Consider the following 19,622-nt stretch of genomic DNA (forward strand, 5'->3'; position numbering starts at 1 on the left):
TCTCACTCTGCTCTCTGCATGGCCTGCCTCCCAACTGTGGCATTCCCGAGGTTTGGGTTGGGGTTATCCTAAGGCAGACAAGGAGCAGGGTTGTGTTCCATCAGTTTTCTCCTCAGCCTGTTTTTCCTGAATTGCCATGAGAAGCAAGGAGCCCGGTTGCCTTTTCTGAAGCCCTGATGTTTTTCTCAGAACAATCAATTTTCTGTCTCGCTCTGTCTTCTTTCCACATGAAAGGCTTGGAGTTGTGTGAAATTCCCAAGGTACTCTCTCTAAAGCAAGGTATAAACGAATTCTACCTTCTTAAATTTAATAAAAGGAGACCTACTTAATTTGAATTTTTTTTCTACAGAAATTATTTAAGGGATTTGGGTTAAAAAAAAAAAAAAAGACATTTTCCTAATGTTGCTTTTCAATATCACAACTTTTAGGTGCGTTTTAGAGCCAAATTTTCAAAGTACATTTTAAATGTAATAGATTTGATAAGTTGTTCCCTGCCTGAGCAGAAATTCTTGTACCACTTCTGCCAAGTTTTTGCACAGAGCAAGAAGTTTGTTTTCCATGATCCCCATTTCTCTTCCAGCTGCTCCTTCTGAAATTGAATTATGGGCTGACGTTTTGAATTTTTCCTTACACAGATATTGTAAATAAAACTCACCCACTACAAAGGCTTTTCATTTTGAAAAATTGGAGCAGCAGGCACCCTGAACAAAAGGAAATGTTCCCAACCCTTCTTTTATTGTAACCAAATTAATCAAGCTCAGGGAGTTAGCTGCAATTTCAAAGTTAAATGTTTAAGTAATGCAAAACTTTCTGATCCTGCAGTGTCTCTCTCTTTAAAATTCATAACAAAATTGTTACAGTTATTTTTTTTAATAGTTAATTTTTCTTAGCAGAGCTAAAGATTGGCTTCCTACAGCCCCAGGAACCTGGATACCTCCAGAAAGTTTTGAGGTTCTTGGGATATCTCCAGAAAATGTTGAGGGTTTTGATTATTTCAGTCTGTGGTATTAGAAAATGTTACAGATCTCCATCCTTAGGTTTTCCTGTAATATCACAAGAAATTTCTGTGAAGTAAAAGCCACATCTTTTTGCTGGAAGTGCTGCTGATTTAAAATAACAGATGAGAGCTCCTGCCATTATTTATTAATTATAAATAATATTTAAAAGAAGAATGTACAGTGTAGTACTTAAGATAAACCAAATTATTCTTTTCTGTTGAAACACCAAACCAAACTCAGATCTTTGATTTTTGTTTTAATAATTCCTTCAGAAAAAAAAAAAAAAAAGGAAGCTCAAGGGCAGCAAATTTAAAATGCAGCTGTTAATGAAAACCTAAGAAAATGGTGTTTTTTACATGAAGGTGTCCTGAAAGGTTGTGAAGAGATTGTTTTTTTTCATTCTGGTCTTCAGTTTTGTTTCCTTCTTCCCTTCCTATCAGTTCACATCCTTGGAGGGCCACTATCATGGTGAAGAATGTATTGAAATGCTTAAGGAAAGCATTATCATTTCTGAGATTCTCAACTGCCCTTCTCCTTGAAGGATCCCAGTCCAGGGAAATGCTTGAAAATTAAAACCAGGGATGCTTTTAAAATCAAACACACCAAGTTTCTGAAGAAAAGAGCCTCTCTTCCTCTCAAAACCTGTGGTGATGCTCCAGAGCTGAACACAAAAAGGGTTATTTTTAATTTTTACCACATTCCTGAAAAGTATTCCTGAGAGGCAAAGATCCTCACCAGTGTGGGTCAGTAGTTGCCACAGCTGGCTTTGGCTCAGCCTCCCAAACTAAGTTTGGATCACTTCAAAGGATTCATCACATTTCTTTGAGGTTTTATCACAGAATCATAGAATAATTTAGGCTAGAAAAGACCTTTAGGGTCATGGAGTCCAACCATAAACCCAACCCAAGTCCACCCTCAGTTTATTGGTGCTGTTCTGAGAGTGGGGGCAAAAGCAGCCAAGTTTAGGAGAAGGGAAGGTGAACCAAAGCTTCTATTCCAAAACTCATCAACAGTTAAAATATCTCCTCTTTTTTGATCAGTCCTTAATCCAGGAACTAAAACTGTTTAGGACATGGATCCCAGTGTGCATTTTCCATGGGAACAGGAATATTTGAGGTGCTCGTTGTTTAGATGTTAGAAAACAAAATGCTCTTGTTTTTATACCATACAAATGGGAGTGTTCACTGGTGAATCTTCATGTGTTTGATAATAAATAGTTCATGAGGAAGTAGCTCCAGGAGTGAATTCTTGTTTCATTCCTGTTGCAACAAGAGGACAGCAAATGGAGAAGGAAACCTGGCCACGGGTGCCCCTTCAGTAAAAGGAAAACCAGTATCATACATGTTGTAGATATTATAATGTATATTTAACCTCTCCTAGATAATTCTAACAGCAATTTTTTTATGCTGCTAATTTTTGTTTGGAAGTTTTATACTTTTGCCAGTGTAGACATTTATGTTGGTTCAGGCCTATATATATATATTTTTTTTATTTTTTTTTTTTAAGTTTTCTTTTTATCTGCAGCACAGTTTGAGCATTTGAGTGGCAGCGAGTGACATTTGCAGAGGACAGATCCTGTAGGCAAATGAGCAGGTGACAGGAGGCACAATGGCACTCAGGAATAGTCTGACACGTGGGTGTTCCGACTGGAGGATCCTCTTTGTGTTCAGTGAAGTTCTCATGGAGTAGCTTTCAGTGATATTGTATTCTCAGAGTATAGAATTCAATATATACCCATCACATGCAGGCTTCAGCTGGGGCTCTTTACACCATTTCTGGTATCATTCTACCTTACAATACCATTTAAAGTGCAAAAAGCTGAGTAAACTGCCTCTGAGTGTTGTGTCAGAATGATATGCACGTGCCTTGATCAGGTTAATATTTATTCTGTTGATTGTGATCCTTGGAAAACAGTTGCTGGGAGCCAGTGATGGGAGAAAAAGCACTTTGTTCCTGTAAAGGGCACTTTAAAACTCACTGCAAATTCACTTCTGTTAGGAAACTGCACAACTTGTGTCTTCCAGTGAAGCAAGTTAGCAGATCCTTGATTCAGGTGATGCTACTTAAAAAAAATAAAGCCACATAATCAATATTTGGCTCATTCTGCCATTTGTTGGTGATACTGTTAAGGTTGTGGGTAGCCCTGGTCTGCATCCCTGCAATGCTGTAGAATCCAGCTCTTCTACAATGTCTCTTCTTGGAAAGGATTGTGAGGATTTAAAAGGGAGCCAGGCACCTTCCTGAGCACGAGGGTATAAAGTCTGGGGGTTCCTACCAAGTGTTTTTCCATAATTCAGTTGGTTTTTCTCTTTCTTAGCACTTAAAAAGCTTCTTTCTAATGCCTTTTCAGTGGAAATTATGTTTATGAACTAGTCCATGTACAAAACTGATTTTTCTGATTTGTCTTAAATTCCATTTCCTTGATGATCTAAAATCTAAAATACATTTCAAGCCTTTAAAAATAGACCCACAGGAGGGGACAAGTCCCTGCTTTGACACAGATGTTTCTGCAGGAGGGCCAGTGCCCTCAGATTATCGTGATGGTCCCATCTAAACATATTTAAAATATGAAATTACACATTCTCCATGAATAGTTTTGATTTGGGTTGCAGGAATGTGGAGCTAAAATTCCAGTTAAAGATGGATTATAATTATGAAGGACCAGCCTGGCTGCAGCTGCAGGGACAGGGATAGGACATGCTGATGAGACTGGAGAAGGAGATGGGAATCACACACCTGTTCCCTGGAAAAACAGACTCTGAGAGCCCATGTTTATTGCCCAAAGTTTTATTTGAGTAGTTTGTGAAGAGGGGAGTGGGGCTGGTTGATGATAAAATGCTTTCAAACCAGGAATACTTGTTGGGAAAGCTGTCCTGGAGTGAAGATGGGAGTGGGGCCCTCATTGGACATGGGTTGTGTGGTTGTGTCTGACATCTCTGGAGCTGCTCCCTACAGATTTTGAATTCCTGGCCCAGACAGGTCCTTTTTCTTTCCTAGGCATCTAAAGGAGAGTGAGGAAGGGCTCTGGGGTGACTTTCCAGTTCCTAGAGGGGATCCAGGAGAGCTGGAGAGGGACTTGGGACAAGGGATGGAGGGACAGGACCCAGGGAATGGCTTCCCAGTGCCAGAGGGCAGGGATGGATGGGAGATTGGGAAGGAATTCCTGGCTCTGAGGGTGGGCAGGCCCTGGCACAGGTTATCCCATGGATGCCCCTGGATCTCTGGAAGTGTCCAAGGCCAGGTTGGCCAGGGCTTGAAGCAGCCTGGGATAGTGGGAGATGTCCTTGCCAGGGCAGGGGTGGGAATGGATGAGCTTCCAAGCCAATCCCTTCTGGGACTGTGTGGATGTAAAAAGCCAAAGGCCAGAAGACAGGACAGTGACTGTTCCCTGCCTTCGTGCAGCTCCTGGACTATCACCTTTCACAGACCCTGGATCACAGCTCCCTGATCTTGTTTCAGAGCCTGGAAGTGACAGTGAGCTCACCACAGCACCTAGAAAATGGTTTCCATATTCATTACCTATCATAGTAACAAATTGCATTTTATATAAAATGAATGCTCTTCTACCTCTCATCTTCATCATCTCAGAGATCTTGTCCAACTTCAACCGTTCCATGATCTGGACTGAAATATTTTCTTTGTGTTTTATACATATTAAATCCTTCCTAGCTGTACTTCTGTTTGTTGCTGTTGCAGTCCATTATTCTTCCTGCCCCTCCCTCAGCTGCACATGTGCTTCAACCTTTCCTTGCACTACTTGCAATGAGGAAAAACGATGCCAACTGGGAAAAGTTTGTGCAAGACATTTGTGTGGAAATGATCTCCCAACCAGGGAGCTGAGGAGCACAGCCCAGTGTCCTCCTGCTATGGCTCTGTGGCATAAAACTGATCTATAAAGTCCTAAGTTTGTAGCTGCACTCCTGATGTGCCTTGGTTTTTTATCCCCTAAATTACTGATAGACACAATGTGGTAGATTTTAAATAGGGTTTTTTTCAGAGGCTGAAACATTTCTTAAATAGTTAAACAAATAAATAGTTGAGCACCAGATTCTGAGGGAGAAAAACTGGCATTGCTGTGTATTCAGAGCCTGTGCTCCAGGTGTGGACTGACAGAATTCCAGCACAGTCTGTCCTCTCCCATTATGGAGAAGTTCTGGAGGAAGAGCTAAAACCATAAGTGATTTTTGGGTTCAGGTCAGGGGTATTACATTTCTGGCTGGAGGGAAAGAAGGGTCTGACTTCTTCCTCTGTGATCAATCCCTAAATCCAGAAGTAAGTATGTAAGAAGCTGAAACCTTTTTAGCCCCTCAGCCTGGGAAGTGAACTTGAAAAGCGGGATGAAGGGAAGGGAGGCAAGGAGAGGTTGCAAGGATTACAGACTCTTCCTTACTTGTTGGAATAGCAGGGCTGTGCTCCTTAAATTTTAGCTCAAATTCAAGTTCATGGAATATTTACAATAATGGGATGTATTGAGTGAAAAGGGAGGGAAAAGCCCCAACCACAACGTACAAAAGATCTGCTGGACTGACACAACAGTAAATTATTTGTTTAGGTGGAAATAGAAATTTATAAAACATGAATCTAGGATTGAACTATGTTCTAGCAGTGAACTAAATGAGGTGATTTAGCGATGATAAAAAGGTGATTTTAAAGCAGACAGATTGAGGATTGTCCAACTGCAGTTGCTGAACCCTGGAGTCCTGACTCTGTGGGAATTGATGGCAGAGCTGAAATGCTTCAGTTACATGCCCAGATTACAGAATCACAAACACAGCCCTGTAATGACTGGATTTCATTGTTCCATTCCTGAATTTCAGTGTTCCATTCCTGCGTTTTGGATTGGCCTCTCACTCCAAATACCTGACTCTTCTCCTGCTTTTCAAACATTTGGGTAACTCTTTGTCAGGTTTTGCAAGATGAGCTCTAGGACAAAGATTCCAAACCAGTTAAATTTCTTCTTACCTGTCCTTGAACTCATCTGAAACACTGTCAGTGCTGAGGCCATCCCTGTCACTTATTTCCATGATTCTATAGCTCCAACAAAAGGTAAAAGATAAACATTTTGGAGGAGCATTGAAGATGTTTCTGATGAGATTTTCTTGTGAAGATCTAGAGAAAATAAACATGAACTGTTCTGTCAGTAGATTTTGCCGTAACACCTGCAGCTTGATGATTTAAGTTCAATAAATTACTTAATTCAGGGTTTGGCCAACAAAAGCGAGTGATGGGACAACCTGTGGCACATCTGGATTTGTCCAGATGGATCTTGAGTTGGTCCACAGCAGCTCAAGGCCTGACAGTAAAAGAAAACACAGAATGTTTCTAAAAGCTCAAAGCTCAGAACGCTGAGTTGATGCTTTCAAGACTAGAAAGCAAAATAGTACAAAAAACTCACAAACCAGGTCTGTGCTTCTAAAGAAAATGCACTAAAATAGCTGAAAACCTTCAAGGCACCCTTTGAATATTAGAAAAACTTGCATTTTATCTCCTTTCCACTCAAAGGCGTTGTCTTGGTGTGGTTTCAAATGCAAATGTTGGTGATCTCCAGGGCCTGGATGCTTTTTCCCTTTGACATTTCCTAAGCACCTAGTGCTGGCTGCCTAATTAGGGTGATTTAATTTTTTAACAGCTTTCAGTAGGTTTCACATATGGTACCTCTGGATGGATTTTGACAGCAGTACGAGATTGAAGGCCTTTGGCCAGTCCTTTGCAGGAATCAAACTGTCTCTTCATCTGTTGTTGTTTCAGTGGTTCACGAGAACCAGTCCAAACACAGCTTTAGGGATTTGGGAGGTGGGAGCAGAGCTTTCCTCGTGTCTCTTGATTCCCTTGGAATTACCCAGAGCTGTGCTGGTGCCTGGAGAAGGAGAAGGATTCCCTTCAGTGGGAAGTTTTGTTGGGATGTTTGGGAGCAGGACACCAATGTGTGCTTTCACCATGGACGCTGGCAGGGTGTGGGCAGTGATTCCCAGTGCTTCACATCCCAGATTATCATGGAATGGCTTGGGTTGGAAGGGACATTAAAGCTCATCCCATTCCATCCCTGCAATGGGCAGGGACACCTTCCACTATCCCAGGCTGCTCCAGCCTGGCCTTGGACACTTCCAGGGATCCAGGGACAGCCACAGCTTCTCTGGGAACCTGTGCCAGGGCCTGCCCACCCTCACAGGGAAGATGCCAAGGCTCCTAACAGGTGTTTATCCAGGAGGAGATATTCCTGAGGGAATCAGTTTGGGAAAACTCATGCTCATTAGGTGGTTAAAATTACCAGGATTTGCAGTGTTCCAGAAAACACTTCCAGAAAGAAGTTTAGCAGCTGATAACTTCACAATTAACATTCCAGAAAGCTCTCTGGCATCTCCTGGAATGCAGCTGAGCAACAATATCACTTTTTGTGTAAAAACCAGAAGAATATGTTAAATTGCATTGCTGTTACACCAAAAGCTACCAAAAATAAATGGGATGCCTGTTCCTTTTTGTCCCTTCCATGGAACAAAAACGAAGCCTAGAGTTATGTTCTATCCCTGGCACTCTGTTAAATCCAGCAGGGATAGAGAGGAAAGGAAACACATTGTCCCTGTTAGACTTTTCGGTGGTTTGAGAGAGAAAAAGACACTCTAGTGTTCAGTGGAAGGAGAAAATGAGCCTTGCTTTGGGTGCTGGAAGCCCAACAGTTAAAAATACAAGAAATCTTGCACTACTGCAAATCCTGCTCAGTTAAAGGGAACGTGGCAATTCTAAATCTTCTGTCCCAGGAAATCAGCACAGTTTTGAAATGTGTACAAACTGAAAACAATCTATGCCAGAACTCCTTGTGCTACTGCCAGCTAAAAGCAAGGAAGAAAGGGAAAAAAAATGAAATTGATGGGTTTCAAAGCTGATAATTGTGTTTGAGTGCTGTGGCTGTAAAACACTGAATGGCTTTTCCTTGGATACAACAGTCACTGCATGTAAATGTACACATGGTGCCTTTGCAAGAGTACAAAATACCTGAAATCCTCAATTCCAGTTATTAAAATACAACCTGATGCAACATTTCACCATTTGCCTTAACCTGAGATGATTCTGTGAATGTCAAATACCATCATGCTGAAGGAAATCAAAATTCATGCACAACATGATGGCAGAATGTGTGACCTTAACTTCAGAGCAGCACAACGTGTTAAATTATCTTGCTGTAGTTCCAAAAAGCTTCATGGATTAAGTTTTTTAGAGTGTTACTCTTCAAGAGTGGGGAATTTTAAAAACAATTTTCAATTCTGTGTGAAGAGACTTTTCAGTTTGGCTCAGCTTCTCCAAAATAATCTCTCAAGTCCCTGCCTGAGTCTGCAATCATTTTGGGCAGAGAAAATCATTACTCTGAAGGTATGTTGGATCTGTTCCTCAGGATGACTCCACACCCCTGGTTACGTCCATGGCCCTTCCCAAGTCATCTTCTGTTGCTGATCACACAAAAATTTGGAAGTAAAGCTTAGAACAAGCTTCTGTTCCTTTTAATTGGTTTTATGTCTTCTGTATTCAGAAAGAGCAGCTGGAAAATGCGCTACAAAAATGGATTTTTATCAAACTTACTGGCAGAATTTATCCAGAGGTACAGAAATTGGAAAGAATTATACAGAAATTCATGGAATCAACAGAACTGTTTGGGTTGGGAGGATCTTAAAGCTCATCCCATTCCACCCCTGCCATGGGCAGGGACACCTCCTACTATCCCAGGGTGTTCCAGGCCCTGTCCAGCCTGGCCTTGGGCACTGCCAGGGATCCAGGGGCAGCAACAGCTTCTCTGGGCACCCTGTGCCAGGGCCTCCCCACCCTCCCAGCCAGGAATTCCTTCCTAAATTTTTTTATTTTCAGCTTTGAGACTTTTTTCACAGAGCCCAGGCTGCCATTTAGGGTGTGGTTGCAACAAATTTAGAGCTTGTTGTGGGTTTGGGGTTTGGACCAAGATGATTAATTAAATTAATGAAGCAAAAGGGATGTTTGTGCTGTCACATTAATTCTGCCACAAAATGATGTGTTTACAGCAAGTGGGCAGAAACACTGATATAAAATATTTTGGTAAATAGCTGTAACAATAGGCCTTGATAATTTGAGGAATGTGAGAATACAGTGTTATTTCTGTGCAGGTGAATTTATATTTTCTGTATTTCATGTTTCTTTGGACAAATAAACCAGAAGTCTCTTTGGGAAAAACCTTGGTTTAAGCTGCTCTTTTTTATCAGCTGCCTAAAATACTTGAAGGCTCTGAGGTACAAATGTTTGTTACCCTCCTGTGTTCACCATCATGTGCTCAGTTGGGCTGACCTGCAGCCCTGACTTACAGCCAGATCATTTGGTGTGTCCATTTACTACATTTTCCTGCTTTAGGATAAATTCTTACCTTGAGTAAGTTTACACAGCTTTGTAGTGAAGCCCTAATATGCAAAATGAGCATCTACCTGCACGAGTCAATTCTTAATTCTGGTGGTTTAACCAAGGACATGTTTATAGTTCAAAAAATAAATAATTCAGGAGCCTGGATCTGGCTTCTGTTGACTTTTTGTGACCCTACTTAAGATTTACTAATTCAGTCCTTCCACTTAGTACCAGTTAACTGTTACCTGCAAGGGCTTGAGTTGAGGAAAGACCTGGGCACTGTTATTTGTAGCTGTTAATGCAGAATATCGAGGGTATATATAATATAACACATCTATTATGAGGCTGCTAAAAGCTTTGGATGATGCCACAGAGCAGGAATTCAACTGATGTAAAATCTTATCACTAATGATGTTAAAGGTGCACAGATCTCAGTTCATGGAAAATTAAAGATGCTCTTACTGGTTTTCAGGCTGTCTTGATACTAGGGAGAAATTATTGAATTATTAAGGAATAATTTTTGTTGTCCAAACTAAATGTTTCCATCTGTTCTCTGCAATTGAGCAGGAGCTAAAATAGGCATTTTCTGTACTCTGGTGCCATTTACAGAATGGCTTCATTTTATCTTTATGTTCAAAACCATGTTTTGTTGGCATTCTCTAAGACTTTGGTTGCTCAAATGAAGGTCCTGTTCCTCACACTTGTTGATCACGTTCATCCAAAGAGAGGGCAAAAGTTGAATTCCAATTTGAGGTTATTTTAGGTCCTGGTTTTGTTTAGGTTTGGTTGCCACGTTTGCACATTCACACATTCCGAAAAAGCAGATTGACATTTCCTCCCCTGGCATAGTGCTGCCATCCCTTGAAAGGCAGTTTCAAAATCCAACCAAGTTCTTTGTGTATGGAATTATTTTCAGCTTTGAACTTTTTGGAGGTGGCGGGACCATTCAAATCCTTCAAATTGGGCTTGGTTTGGATCAGCTCAAAAAAACAGAGCCCAAAAATACTGAAATAACAGGAGAGGCTGGTTGAAGGAGCAGCAACTCACAGGGCTTGTAAGGTAAGGAAGAAGTTTCTGGGTAAAGAACACATCCAGGCACTGGAGTTTCTGTGTTCCTGCTGAGGAAGACAGATCCCAGTACAGATCCCCATAGTTGGTGACATTCCCAGTGCCATAGCTGGCGTTCCTGCCCCTCAAGGTCCTGGCAGCTCACATCCAACTACCTGGACCTGGCATGTGGAGCTTGTTACGCATCAGACCAAGGCTGCTTCCCAAAATGTGGGAGGAGGTCTCTCAGAGCTGCCAGACTGAACTCAACTTGGCAGGAAGCTGAAGGGTCCTCACTCTCAGCTTATTGTCAGTGCCGGCGCGCTCGGGTGGAGTAGGAATCTTCCCATCTCCCAGGTCAGTGTTGCCAGGGGATCTGGTTGTCCATCAATTCCAACCTCAAATAATTCTGGAGGAATTTCAAGTTTTTCTCCCTGAACGGATGTCTCGGAGTCTCTTTGGGGGATGGAGTCTCTCATCTGGAAGCTTCCGTTAACTCCTTCCTGCCACACCTTTGAATTAGGGAAGTTTGCAAGTGCAGGAGAGGAAACAAAAGCTTCAGGGGTCAGAAACTTCATCTTTTATTATGCCTGAAGTCAGAGAGTGTAAAAAACAGGCTGAGAATGAAGGAACTGGGACACTTTAATTGTGGTTTCTGTGAAGGAGGAAAAATTCAGTCATTAAATTGACATTTTGCAGTTGGCTGTTCTTAGAGCCATACAAAATTGTAAGGCTGTGATGTTATTACACTTACATTTTAATTATTAAATTAATATTATTTAATTCTTAAGCTAACTTAAGCAAAGCAATTTAAATTTTTCAACTTCTTGTATATTAGGGATTTCTTTGGCTTGAAAGGGGGTTTTTTTGGTCATAGAGAAAACTTCATATAAAATCATTAAATAAAAAAGTAAATTTAGGTTTAACCAAGGTGTCTGTTGACTGCTACTAAAAGTCTTGTTCTCAGATCCTTTTCTCTGTGTGCTCTGCTGATGTGAAAATCCTTCCATTTATACTTGTGTCATTAACTTTAAAAATCTGGAATTTAGTTATTCCTGTTGTCAATTTGCTGTCAAACACCCTGACACCTTTAAATCCTTGTTTGTACTGTGCTTCTCCCCAGTGACATTTGGTACATTTGTCATTAATAATATTTAATATTTCTCTTTGGCCTTATTGCTGTTGTGATACATATTTCTAAAAATCAGAGGAATATTTGATTATTTAGTACCATTTACTTTAAAAAAAACCTTAAAACCAGACTTTATAAAATCTCTCAAAGCTTTCTGAAAACTCATTCAAACCCAAGCTAATTCTTTATAGAATTTTGAGCTCTATTTCTGAATAAATAAGATGGATATTTTTAAAATGATCAAGCAGATTGAAATAGTAGGGCATTTTTATATAAATATAGACTCAGGAGTGATCCAGTGTGAATTATATTAAACTCAGTGGGAAACCATCTATTAACCTTAGCAAGAATAGAATCAGAATTCCAGAAACTGAATTCTGCTTTAGGAGCCCTGTGCCCAGGGATTGTTCAAATACCATCCTGATGCTTTTATCAATGAATTGGACAATTAGTTGTACTAATTAGCAGCATCACTTTGAAAGAACTGCTTGGAGGAAGTGGAGTGACAACAACAGAGGCGGCCTGGAGCAGGCAGGGATGGAGCTGGGATGAAATTCCTTCTCCATGGAAATTCATTTTGAATTTTCTCAGCCTTTCCAGTTCCAGGATAATTTCTCTGCTGCTGGTTGGAGCCTGAATCCAGAGCAGAGTCTGCTGGGGTCTCCTCTCTGCTCCCATGGCAGCATCTGCCCTGTGAGAGAGTTTAAAATAATCAAGATTTGCCAGTTACGGAGATTTGTGCCAAGAATTTTTAAATAAGAAGTAACACAGTTGAGAGAAGTTTATGTTATTTTCTTTGGGGAGGATTTAATTTTAAACAATGGCATAATGTCATGGCTAAAAGAAGACACTTTATTATGTGATGATAAAGTGTCATGAGGCAAAAATATAAACTGTTGGTGTGCTTGCTGCAAGAAATTTTCTTCTCTCCTAATGAGTTTGGGCCTTTGGGATAAGAGATTCCTCTGAAAGTCCAGGTATCCCTTTCTTCTCCTTATGCTGTGGGTACATTTATCCAAGTATTGGTAGAGTTGTGTGCATTGTGTTCCTGGAGAAATGGAAAAAGGTCTGATCTTGGGGTCAACACAAAGATATTTCTATAAAATAATCCGAGTCAGGAGATAGAAATGGAGATGTTCTGGTGAGTTAACTCTTGCCTGTGGAAGATGTGTTCCAGCAGTGTGGGAGCACAGGAGCAGCTGGAGGGACAGGGAGAAACGGTGGACACGGGGGTGAAAGACAGTTGTGACAATTGTTTCTCTCTCCTGTTTGGGTTATTTTACCAAATGTCTTCCCTTTTGAGGGGAATATTTATATTTTGTACAATAAGGCTGAGGGAGAGACACCTGGAGAGGGAACCAGAGTCCTGATCCTGGTCCAGTGCAAGGTGTCCCTGGCCATGGAAGGGGATGGGACTGGATGGGCTTTAAGCTCCCTTCCAACCCAAACATTCTGGGATTCTGTGATAAGAAAATTCAGTGATTTGTTAGTTCATAGTAATAACTACTAAATTTTTTTTACTAACTCATTCTTTTGTACTTAGCAGCATTTGTTTAGGAGAAATAGAAGAAAAGACAAATTGGCATTATACAGACCTCAAATTCTTTTTTTATCTTCTCAGCTCTCATCAGTTTCTCAGTTATCTCTTTATTAAATTAAAGATCAGTGAAGGAGAAAAGTTGATTACATTTCCATTGTGAGCCAGAAAATAGCAATGCTTGTACACCAGGTATGCAAAGGGGCTGAGGGGAACAAATCAAGTTTTCGAAGTGCTGTGTTACAGATGAATGAAAATAATTTGTAAATTATTCATCAAATTTAATTCTAAGATGTTTTGAGAAAACCAAAATAAATTGGAATGTGTGATTGTTGCAGAGACCTTTATTCTCCAGACTTTACGGGTATAAATCTTGAGTATGAACTTCATCAAGATGTGGAGAATGCAGAGAACGTGAAATTGTTTAATGTCCAAACTGCAGGCAGAGCCTTTCCATGGAAGTATCAGCTACTCAGGATTTATAGGATTGAGATGCTGACTTAACCAATGTCTGATTTTTTCCTCTTGCAAATTAAAACTCCATTTCTTTTTTCCTGTAACTGCAGACACAAAAAATAGATAATATCCCTTCTTACATCTTGTGTGCTCAAAACAACAGCCACTCAAATGACAGCGTTGCCAAACCTTTGAAAAAATGTTACTTATATCTATATATCACATATGTAAAGTAAATATGTTAGTGTGTTAGCCTTATATATATCTCACATACATAAAGGAAATAGTATGTTACATTTGTAACAATGTATCAGGTCATTTAAAGAAATGTGATAGTTTGTTGGTCTTCAGCTGATTTTTGAATCAACTTCTCAGAGAGACCTGCCTGTTTTACTGGTATTTCTTTGAGCTTTCGTGTTTTTCGTGTGGTCCATGGTGTTGTTAGGCAGTTACAGTTCATTTTCGAAGTTCTGTTCATCTGGCCAACTTGTTGTCACACAAAAGCCCAGGAAAAGGCCATATGTTCCTGCAAAGGTAGCCTTGGAAGGTGGGATAGCTGCTGCTTCTTTTTTCTTCTGCCATCTGTTGTGCTTTAACTTCATTTTCTCCAGATACCATGTCTAGCAAATACTTGGATAATAGATGGGAATTCTAATCAGTATGGAAGCAAGATTATTGTTTCCAACAGCTTTAGTCAGGTGTTCAGATTTTTTAGACATTTCCCTTGCTCTTTGGCGTTACAGCAGTTGAAATGTAGAATTAGGAAGCCGTAAACAGATAAACATTACTTTTATTTAAACAATGACAATGCTGAGATGCTCCCATGAACGCAGGAGAGAAGATTTTCAACACTGCAGGCCTCAGAAATAAAATGAGCAAACATCCTGGATTTCTCCAAGTGGCTGCTGCTCTTTCCACTTGGACTTTCTCGTTCCTGTCCGTGTGCCACTCCTTCCTGGTCCAGCCCAAGCATTCCTGCAGCCACAGGGATTAGGGAAGGATCTGGGTTAAGACTAATCCAGCAGAAATACACAAATCGGCTCCCTTGGCTGATCCATGAGGGACAGAGGGAGCAGCCTTGGAGCAGAGGGATGAGTTGTGCCCTCTGGCAGAGTGAGAGGCTGCACCTCAGGAATTCCCTCCTCAGGAATTCCCTCAAACTCCAGGAAAATGGAGGAGTAAGGAAAAAAATCTGGTGTCACCAGAGTTTTCAGGCTTTCTGCTGAGGGGACAGCAGAGCCCTGATTTAGGCCAGGCCTTCTGGATTGAGTCTGAATTGGGGAAAGCTGAAAATCCTGCGAGCCCTGTGGTTGCTCCAAGCATAATCATGCACATCTAATGCATATTTGCACCCACTTTTTATTCTGGCTGTAGGAATAAAGTGAAATACAAGGCCCTGCTTAGGCCCAGGTCCTGATTCTCCGTCATGTGTTCAGGTCACAGAATTCTGTTTGGTTTAGGGGGAAAATCTACAAGGCATTTTAGGGGAAAAAAAAGTCTACAAGTCTATAACCTACTTTCAGTGGTTCTAAACTACTTTGGGGGTTTTTATATTAATTTATAGAAATGTCCATGTGTGTGAGTGTATATAAAAAGAGATGTGTATATAAATAAGCAAAACTGGGCGTCTTTTTGCTATTTTAGTTCTCTGAAGTTTTGTGGTGGGTCTTCTCAAAAATATCTCATTTTAGAGTCTTTTTCTCCATTCTCCAGCTGTGTGGGCTCTGTTTTTACAGCCTTAAATTCTCTACAAGTGTAAAGCAGGGGAGGATACGGCCACACCTGGACCTTACCTGGACTGTAGGGAATTCTCCTGATTCTGTGTGTATGGGCAGTGAATACAGAGATCCTTCCAGAGGGAAATTAAGAATAATTTGCCTTTCTGCAAATCTCCTTTTAGTACAACGTGTATTTTATTGCAGGAAGAAGAGGCTTTATCGCAACAAAACGGGCAAAAACCACAAAGACTTGAAGAAACAGCACTTCTCTAATTCTTCCCAAAAGTTCTGAGACCCACCAAATCCTGGGGGATTACACCCACCTGTCTTCCTGATTTCAGGTAGGTGAATTCTCTCTTTGCCTCTCTTTCTGGGGAGCTGAGGATTGCCATTCCCTGGCAGTGTCCAAGACCAGGTTGGACGAGGCTTGGAGCAACCTGGGATAGTGGAAGATGTCCCTGCCCATGGCAGGAATGGGATTTGATGGGTTTAAAGCCTCTTCCAAACCAAACCAGTCTGAGATTCTCTGATTTCTCTGAAATGAAAGACAATGCAATTAATAAATATAATTTTGTGTGATTTTTTTTCACTTAACAAAATAAAAGTAACAATTACTCTAAAGAAAATCAGACAGAACTGTATGCTCCCAAACAGGTCTCTAAGCTGCTGCTGCTATTTCCCAGCATGGAGCTCATGAGTCTATTTTGGAATTAACTGGTTTGGAGGGGAGGTTTTCAGTTCTAGCACAGAGTAAATAAGAAAAATAACCTGAGAAACAGCCAGTAATCAAGTTGTTTGGTTTAGAAGAAATGCATTTAAATCACAGCTAAAGTAAAAAGAGAACTGGCTGACTGCCACACTCTTTTTTACTCATTTGTGACAGCACACAATTAAAAAGTTCCGTTTGTTGCTCTTACTGGAATAACAGTTTTTGGTATTTTTCATGTTTCCTCATAAAAAAATCTGTAATTTTAGATCCTGCAGATACTGTAGTTGTAAGAATATTGTTTGTATCTGGAGAGATTAGATGGGGACAGGATTTTTTTAATCTGTTAGCACAGACTTGTTATGTAAATAGGAGGCTCACAAAGGAAGGAGACAGCAAAAGGCTCTGAAAAAAACAGATGTGTCTTCCCCAGAAAAAAAAGTCACTGCTGGATTGCTGCAACTTTTTTGGGAATTTTATTGTTAGGGATGCACATGGGATCAGAAAACACCCCAAATTCTGTAGTCACTGTGTAAGTCCATTTCCATACACTCAATGCAGACAATTTTATCATTAATTTATTGTTGCTATTTAATTTTGATAAATTAAAAATCAGATTATTCATTGAAATTAATTCTTATGATGCTTTCCTGTAGATTTCTCAAGGCCTTTGGAGGAAGCTCCTTTCCCTGATGTTCCTGCAGTCCTTAGCACTGGCCATGTGACCCAGATTTTTTAAGCCCTGCTATGACTTAGGTTTTATTCTTGGGCTCTTTCATCCATCTATTGGAATTGTTTCCAGTAAATTACAGTTTTGCAGTGGTTGCTGTGATTAGCACTTTATACTCCATGGGGAATTCTTCACAAAAATGTCTCTTATCAATACCTTTCAATGTATTTAAACATTAATAAATAATTTTATATGAAGAATGTTACATCCGTAGTGGAATTATGATCTAAAATACATTTTTATGCAAGCTCTTTAATGGCAGGTTATACCATCTTTCTGATTGCTTTTGTTACTGTAAAGATAAATTATAATTACATGAATAGCCTACTTAAGGTGGTCATGTTTTGAAATACTTCCATTCAATAATATCTGTGCATTCAATAATATCGAGGACTGAATGTTCCTTGTTAGTACTCGGTATTTAGAACAGGTAAACTCTGGGTAGGGCTTAAACATGGAAGTTTTCTAGTGCCCCAGTGCTTAAGATAATCTAAATATATATTCATCATTTTATAGGGGTGTAATTTTTGAAGTGATACTGGTTGGGGACGAACTGTACAGAGTTAATAATTTTTATTTTAAGTGTTTGCATGTGAAAAAAGCCTGTTCCTGAAAGGCTCTGCCAGGTTGGGAAATGCAGTTTGAGACAACCAAGAGTCATTCATGTCCATTTTTACAAAATGCTGGGCCCTAATTTTGCACTTCAGTTGGGAAGATCAATTGAAAACTCAGTTAAATTGGGGATACTGATGAAATCAGTGAAAGCAAACTGCAGGTTTTGCTTCCAAACTTCACTGAGAGATTTAAATAACCATGGGAAATGCTGTAGTTGGCTTCACAGCCAGGGCACTGTGTGACTTTTGTGTTATACCCTGTTTGTTTGGCTGATCTGAAATTTTTCATTCTCATTTTATAGCAGGGTTTTCTGTGACAGGGGAAGGTTTTAACAACAACCCAGACCTTCACTGTGATGATAAATGTCTTTTAAAGAGATTCTGAAGAGGTGATTTGAAAATCAGAACTAATTCTTTCCATTTTCTGAAGGATTCAAAAACCATTGATGTTGCATTTGGTTTTAAAGAAGATTTATTTTGGAAAAAACATGGAATCCCCAATAATTGTGAATTTGATGCCCAACTGGGCCTGTGGTGAGTCGTCAGGCTCTCAGATCTGAGGGTTTAAAGGCCCCGTTAACTTTTTGGGATATGCCTTTAACCTGATGAGCTCCAATCCATTTCACCTCTAGAAGAATCCAATTAATTGACTCCAGGTCCTGGGAAGGCTGCTGGCTGCTCTCGGGGTCGGAGGGATTGCAGCAGGGCAATCCGTGCTGGAGGGACTGAGCCTCTGGAGCAGAGCAGGAAGGATGGCAAGGGCTCAGGAACAGGCAGATGCCAGGGAATACTGAGCCAAGGCCAAGCTGGATGTGGCTTGGAGCAACCTGGACTAGTGGAAGGTGTCCCTGCACATGGGAGGAGCTGAAATCAGCTGATTTTAAGGTCCCTTCCATCCCCAGCCATTCTGGGATTCCATGATCCAACAGCTTCTGTTTCAGCCAGGGGTTCTCCAGTGTCCTGTGCCTGAGCCAAGACTCATTTATAGCTCATCTGTGGTGCTGGTGGAACCTTTTACCTCACCAAGGCCTTTTGCAGCATCACAACTCTAAAACTCAGCTTTTTGTCTTTAGCTGGAGGGGTTTAGTGTGGATCAGCACAACTCAGAGGAATCTTCAGTTCCAGTCAAAGCCATTCCTTAAAAACGAATCTTACTTTGTTTGTACTGCAGAGTGATTGTGTAGGGCTTACAAAGCAATCAAGAGAAGTGTAATTAAAACATTTGGCTCATTGTTTTAATTGAAATACTGTGATTATCTCAGCAGATGTGAGTGGGGTGCAGGAGTTCCTCAGATGAGGGGTGGAGGGAGGCAAGGAGCCAGCCCCAATGGACATAGCCCATCATCGAGAGCACAACAGGAGACTGTCTAAAGCAAAGCTCAGAGTGCAGCAGGAATTTTAAAAAGCCTAAAAGATCCCCAAGATAACTTGAAGCAAGACCATGAGAAGCAATGTAGGTGAGTATTCCAAAGTAAATCAATGCATTTATTGAGCTGAGAAACCTGAACTTTGGTTTTTGTAGTTTTACACTGTGGCGGCGAAGACGAAATATTTGAGGCAACATTAAAAATATAACCAGAAGATCAGGCATCTTCAACATTTGATGGTGCTGAAGTAGAGAAGTAAATAGTTTAGCAGTTCAAGCCTTGGTGGAAGGCAGACAGTGCACCCAAACGTGGACTTTTTGATAAGAGAACAAAGAAGAAAACTTTCCTGACCTCACTGTACCAGATGGTATCCAACCAGCGTGTGAAGCACAGCATTGTAATGGGGAGAAAACCACCATTTTGTGCTGCTGTGATTCACATGGAGCATTAGTCATAACTGGGAGTATTATATTTTGACATAATCAGACAATAGAACTCTAGTTCTCTGTGCTGGAAAATGCAGCACCATTCCTGCCCTGGATGATGGTTGGAGTAGCAAAGTCTAGCTGCCTGAGATGGAGCCAGACCTCTCCAGCACAATATCAAATCAAATGCTCGTATTCTTACAGATTTTCCTAATCAAAAGACAAGGTTATGCCATGTCAACAACCAGCAGATGGGGAAAAGAACGTCCTAGGAAGCTCAAAGAACACGCTTGGAAACGGAGCTATAAATACCAGGCTAATTCCATAGCTTTAAGATTTCTCCAAAGCTTTTTTAAATCCCTCCAGAAAAGGCTGAAGAGATCCCTAATCTGAAGTGGCCCAGTTGAAGGAATGTGTGTGTTTTTATTTTTAAATGAAATTAGGTTGATCTACAATAGAGTGTTGGGCATCTTAGTGAGTCACTGGCCTGGCTGTACAATATTTGTTGGATCAAAATAAGGGTTTTAAGCACATTTT

General features: G+C 40.6%; 1 protein-coding gene across 5 annotated transcripts in view; it reads left to right on the forward strand.

Moving 5' to 3' along the window:
• Positions 1-19,622, forward strand: part of MBD5 (methyl-CpG binding domain protein 5) — a 107,371-nt gene that overhangs the window by 45,844 nt on the left and 41,905 nt on the right. For 4 of the 5 annotated variants that reach the window (XM_069021316.1, XM_069021315.1, XM_069021313.1 and 1 more), the window contains exons 3-4: positions 15,448-15,584; positions 18,559-18,750. The gene's annotated coding sequence lies outside the window, so the exon portion shown is untranslated. Of the gene's footprint in view, positions 1-15,447; positions 15,585-18,555; positions 18,751-19,622 lie in introns of all 5 variants that reach the window. The other variant, XM_069021312.1, reaches the window with a different exon arrangement.

This window comes from Aphelocoma coerulescens, chromosome 7 (genome assembly GCF_041296385.1).
Source record: "Aphelocoma coerulescens isolate FSJ_1873_10779 chromosome 7, UR_Acoe_1.0, whole genome shotgun sequence".
NCBI classification, from domain to species: Eukaryota; Metazoa; Chordata; class Aves; order Passeriformes; family Corvidae; genus Aphelocoma; species Aphelocoma coerulescens.